This window comes from Uloborus diversus, chromosome 8 (genome assembly GCF_026930045.1).
Source record: "Uloborus diversus isolate 005 chromosome 8, Udiv.v.3.1, whole genome shotgun sequence".
NCBI classification, from domain to species: Eukaryota; Metazoa; Arthropoda; class Arachnida; order Araneae; family Uloboridae; genus Uloborus; species Uloborus diversus.
The window spans coordinates 59182710-59188709 of record NC_072738.1 but is presented as its reverse complement, the minus strand read 5'-3'; the positions used below and the strand labels follow the sequence as shown (position 1 = coordinate 59188709).

General features: G+C 33.6%; 1 protein-coding gene across 2 annotated transcripts in view; it reads left to right on the top strand.

Moving 5' to 3' along the window:
* LOC129227225 (ras and EF-hand domain-containing protein-like) overlaps nucleotides 1–6000 on the top strand; it is a 135523-nt gene that overhangs the window by 103143 nt on the left and 26380 nt on the right. The window lies entirely within an intron of this gene.

Below are 6000 nucleotides of genomic sequence, written 5' to 3'. Positions count from 1 at the left end.
TAAACTTCACTGTAAAAGCTTCAAAACCAATCTTTAATAGTGGTTCATAGTCGTTATCAATATCATAGTATTTATACTCTTATGGTGATTCACTCAGCAGTCAGGCGTCCAAAGAGTTGTAAAAGCTTCAAAACCAATCTTTAATAGTGATTCATAGTCTTAATCAATATCGTAGTATTTATAATTTTTAATGGTGATTCACTCAGCAGTCAGGCGTCGAAGGTGTTGGAAAGAGGTAACTAGAGGGATAAAACATGTTAAATTTCACTGTAAAAGCTTCAAAACCAATCTTTAATCATGGTTCATAGTCTTTATCAATATCATAGTATTTATAATCTTTAATGGTGATTCACTCAGCAGTCAGGCGTCGAAAGAGTTGTAAAAGCTTCAAAACCAATCTTTAACGGTGGTTCATAGTCTTTATGAATATCATAGTATTTGTAATCTTGAATTGTGATTCACTCAGCAGTCAGGTGTCGAAGGAGTTGTAAAAGCTTCAAAACCAATCTTTAATAGTGGTTCATAGTCTTTATCAATATCACAGTATTTATAATCTTTAATGGTGATTCACTCAGCAGTCAGGCGTCGAAAGAGTTTTAAAGCTTCAAAATCAATCTCTAACAGTGGTTCATAGTCTTTATCAATATCATAGTATTTATAATCTTCAATGGTGATTCACTCAGCAGTCAGGCGTCAAAAGAGTAGTAAAAGCTTCAAAACCAATCTTTAATAGTGGTTCATAGTCTTAATCAATATTGTAGTATTTGTAATCTTGAATTGTGAGTCACTCAGCAGTCAGGCGTCAAAAGAGTTGTAAAAGCTTCAAAACCAATCTTTAATAGTGGTTCATAGCCTTTATCAATATCGTAGTATTTATAATCTTTAATGGTGATTCACTCTGCAGCCAGGCGTCGAAAGTGTTGGGGAGAGGTAACTACAGGGATAAAACATGTGAAACTTCACTGTAAAAGCTTCAAAATCAATCTCTAACAGTGGTTCATAGTCTTTATCAATATCATAGTATTTATAATCTTATGGTGATTCCCTCAGCAGTCCGGCGACGAAAGAGTCGTAAAAACTTCAAAAAAAATCTTTAATAGTGGTTAATAGTCTTTATGAATATCATAGTATTTGTAATCTTGAATTGTGATTTACTCAGCAGTCAGGCGTCGAAAGAGTTGTAAAAGCTTCAAAACCAATCTTTAATAGTGGTTCATAGCCTTTATCAATATCGTAGTATTTATAATCTTTAATGGTGATTCACTCAGCAGCCAGGCGTCGAAAGTGTTGGGAAGAGGTAACAAGAGGGATAAAACATGTTAAACTTCACTGTAAAAGCTTCAAAACCAATCTTTAATAGTGGTTCATAGTCGTTACCAATATCGTAGTATTTAAGATCTTTAATGGTGATTCATTCAGCAGTCAGGCGTCGAAAGAGTTGTGAAAGCTTCAAAACCAATCTTTAATAGTGGTTCATAGCCTTTATCAATATCGTAGTATTTATAATCTTTAATTGTGATTCACTCTGCAGCCAGGCGTCGAAAGTGTTGGGGAGAGGTAACTACAGGGATAAAACATGTGAAACTTCACTGTAAAAGCTTCAAAACCAATGTTTAATAGTGGTTCATAGTCTTTATCAATATCGTAGTATTTAAGATCTTTAATGGTGATTCACTCAGCAGTCAGGCGTCGAAAGAGTTGTAAAAGCTTCAAAACCAATCTTTAACGGTGGTTAATAGTCTTTATGAATATCATAGTATTTGTAATCTTGAATTGTGAGTCACTCAGCAGTCAGGTGTCGAAAGAGTTGTAAAAGCGTCAAAACCAATCTTTAATAGTGGTTCATAGTCTTTATCAATACCACAGTATTTATAATCTTTAATGGTGATTCACTCAGCAGTCAGGCGTCGAAAGAGTTTTAAAAGCTTTTAAACCAATCTCTAACAGTGGTTCATAGTCTTTATCAATATCCTAGTATTTATAATCTTCAATGCTGATTCACTCAGCAGTCAGGCGTCGAAAGAGTTGTAAAAGCTTCAAAACCAATCTTTAATAGTGGTTCATAGTCTTAATCAATATTGTAGTATTTATAATCTTGAATTGTGATTCACTCAGCAGTCAGGCGTCGAAAGAGTTGTAAAAGCTTCAAAACCAATCTTTAATAGTGGTTCATAGCCTTTATCAATATCGTAGTATTTTTAATCTTTAATGGTGATTCACTCTGCAGCCAGGCGTCGAAAGTGTTGGGGAGAGGTAACTACAGGGATAAAACATGTGAAACTTCACTGTAAAAGCTTCAAAACCAATCTTTAATAGTGGTTCATAGTCTTTATCAATATCATAGTATTTATAATCTTATGGTGATTCACTCAGCAGTCCGGCGACGAAAGAGTCGTAAAAGCTTCAAAAAAAAAAAAAAAAAAATCTTTAATAGTGGTTATAGTCTTTATCAATATCGTAGTATTTAAGATCTTTAATGGTGATTCACTCAGCAGTCAGGCGTCGAAAGTGTTGGGAAGAGGTAACTACAGGGATAAAACATGTTAAACTTCACTGTAAAAGCTTCAAAACCAATCTTTCATAGTGGTTCATAGTCTTTATCAATATCATAGTATTTAGAATCTTTAATGGTGATTCAATCAGCAGTCAGGCGTCGAAAGAGTTGTAAAAGCTTCAAAACCAATCTTTAATATTGTTTCATAGTCTTTATCAATATCGTAGTATTTACAATCTTTAATGGCGATTCACTCAGCAGCCAGGCGTCGAAAGTGTTGGGGAGAGGTACAGTCATAGAAAAAAAAAACGAAACACTCGATCGTATTCAAAGACTATTGACACTAGAGACACGTGTGAGGTGTCATTGTTTCAGGAATAAAAAGTTCTACATAATTATGTTAAAAAATTGTCGTTAAGGGGTCGTCTTCATTTTAAAACGAGCATCAGCTTCAAATTTTTCAATGAGAACCCCCTTTTTTTATCACATATTTGTGATCAGCACCCTTTTTTTACTTTGTACGCAAAGTTTTGTTTAATTCGATTCAGCCGTTACTTCAGAATCGAGTTTTGAAAAATTCCTCTCGTAATGTTAAAATGTATTTTGATATTTTTACTCATAACACAAAAACTAGATTGGGCACGGCAAAGATTGTTTTTTTATATCAAAATATGAATCGACCCAATAATAAAAACGCCCTTTACAACACCTCGAATGTAATTTTAGTTTTTTTATGAATTATTTTAATATTTTTTGAAAAAAATATGATCTGAAACCATATTAAATTTTAACAGAAAAACAATCTAGAAGAGCTTTTATGCGGGAATCCAAAATTTGAGCTCAAAATATTCAATAGTTTTTGCACTATGCTTAAAATTTCATTTTTTCTCACTTTAGGGGACCGTATACTATTTTAAAACAGAAATTATGAAAGTTGGTTTCCTCGTAAAAAAATGAAAAAAAAATGTTCAACAAAATAAGCAAACCAATTATAACGTGGATTTTCTACATAAGAGTTACGACTATGAATTTTTTAAATGCATAAATTTATTCGTTGTCTCTGCAGAAGAACAACACAATATTGCAATCGTCAGTTTTTTGTGGATATCATTCAAACGTCAATATGTAAATAATGCGAAACACTACTTCATTGTTGATTAAAGAATATTTTATAAAACTTTTTTATTTAAAAGCTACACTAAAATACTTCTGTTTTTTTTTTTTTTTTTTTTTGAGCAATCACGATTGCTTATTGCTTTCATTTGACTGTATTTTTCGTTCCTTTGATTTTTCCCACCAGCAACCTCCACAGCATCACCGTCGATCGGGTCCTCACGATACTGCACCTCTAGCGAAAACCGTCTCCAGGTTTCGTCAATATCCTACACTTACACGCATACATACACGCACCTACACATATATAAATATATATACACCTACACACATACACAAACACATACACACAACTACCCACAAACTAATGACTGCACACAGACACAAACACATATGCCTATACACGCATGCACATACCCCCCCCCCCCCACACACACAACTACCCACACACTCGTACCTGCACACAGACACAAACACACGTGCTAATACACACACACATACCCCCCACACACAAACACACACGCCTACATACACACTCTCGTGATTGCAAAAAACATAATTTGAATTCAAAATGACAAAATTCAAATTATTATTATTATTATTATTATTATTTTTTTTTTTGCAATAGACAGTGTAGAATTAATGGCTCTTCCCCGGTAATAATTTACTAAAAGGAAAAATTATTGCCTTGTCTAAATCGGGAAAAAAAACACTCGAAAAATAGCCGACAGTGTTAAGTTTCGCCTTTAACAGTATCCAGATGAGTCAATAGGTAATATTTGCTCTTAGATAAGTTTACTGGTTTTTAGGAATTATTATTATTATTATTTGTAAAGTGTTTGAATAATTTTCAGTGTGGTAGGAGAGTAAATTTTAGTAGCAGTAGAGGGCCGCGTGCTTTGAGCCTCATCCTGCACGAAAGTAGTAGTTGTAGCAAATTGTGAACTTTTTTTTTTTTTTGACTTCGTCAAAAATTTAACAAAACATTAATTTGCGTGTTAGATTAAGTTGAGTTTTTGTCTATTCTTAATTATAACTTAAATACTTTTTTGCCCTAACAATGAGCACAACAGCCCTTCACCGAACTCCTGGTTTAACCGAGCAATGAAGCAGGTGTCATGTCATTGAAGCCGAGAGTGCCTAAAAACTGGTGGATGAAGAAAATTTATCTCACCAGTGAGATGCCGTAAACATACAACAAATAAATTTACTTTACCTACTAGTTTATTCGCACTCTTAGCTTCAATGAGGTGACTTCTGCATCCCGCCCGATTAGTTTCGATTCCAGTCTGCGAAATCCGTAGCAAGGATGAAATTGTAGTTTCTGGATAAATTGAACTCGCCTGTCGGGTATGCTTCGTGTAATATTGCTATAGGTGCGATAGCCTCAGGCTGTAGGAAATGTTCATTTGCAAGTATATAGTACGCGAAACAATACCAAATAATAATAAGCTTTACATGAAATACACCACCATGTATTTTTGCTTCAGCCCTAGCTAATGGGCGGTAATTTAATGAAAATACTAAGCTTTGTTTTCATGTGTTAAGTTACAAAATCGGAGAAATGACAAGAAGTCTGATTTCGGTTCATCTTTGTTTAAGCTAAAATAACTTTTGTCTTTTTAAATTACGGGTTGGACCATCTCGAATCCCGTTGCTAGAAACAGCATTGGGACATTACTTTCCTAAATTGCCTTTAAGAGCCATTACATGTTTAACTAAAACCGTCAATTGTGCTATGTTTTTTTAATATTACCACGCATTATGATCTTTCCTAAACAAAGAATCATCAGAATCAAAGAATTCGCATCAAATTTGGATTTGAAACAAATTCTCTTTTTTTTTTATTACAAAAAAGCCGCTAGAACAATTACCGTGTTTGTTCACAGTGTTAATTCATATAACCAAATTTTTACCAAATAAAGTTCGAGTAAGAACAGTTTGCTCATTAACGGGTATTTATATTCTCCTGTTTCTGTTTTATTTTTCAGATTGATACTTCGTTCATTTTATGTATATAGAGCAAATTTTCACGGAATAAATAAACCATGCTTCGCTCGTGTCTCCAATCTATTTAATGCTGCGTCTTCCCACGTTGTGCGGTATAGTTTTTATATTTTTGTGTGCGATGGCCCAAACTTCTGTCGATGTTCTGCGAAATTAAAAACGCGCAATTCCATTTGACATCAAAAGACTTTCTATTCATTCCAAAATATACCTGTAACATAGGTGCAATACATTTATCAAACATATTCACATGATGATTCTAGGTATAAGGTTTGATATTTACATTTCTTTGAGGCTAATTTGCTGAAAGATTATATAAGCAATCCAATAGGTTCATATTAGAAAAGGCAAAAAGTTCCATTAATTTTAATTTGTCCTTATTCGAT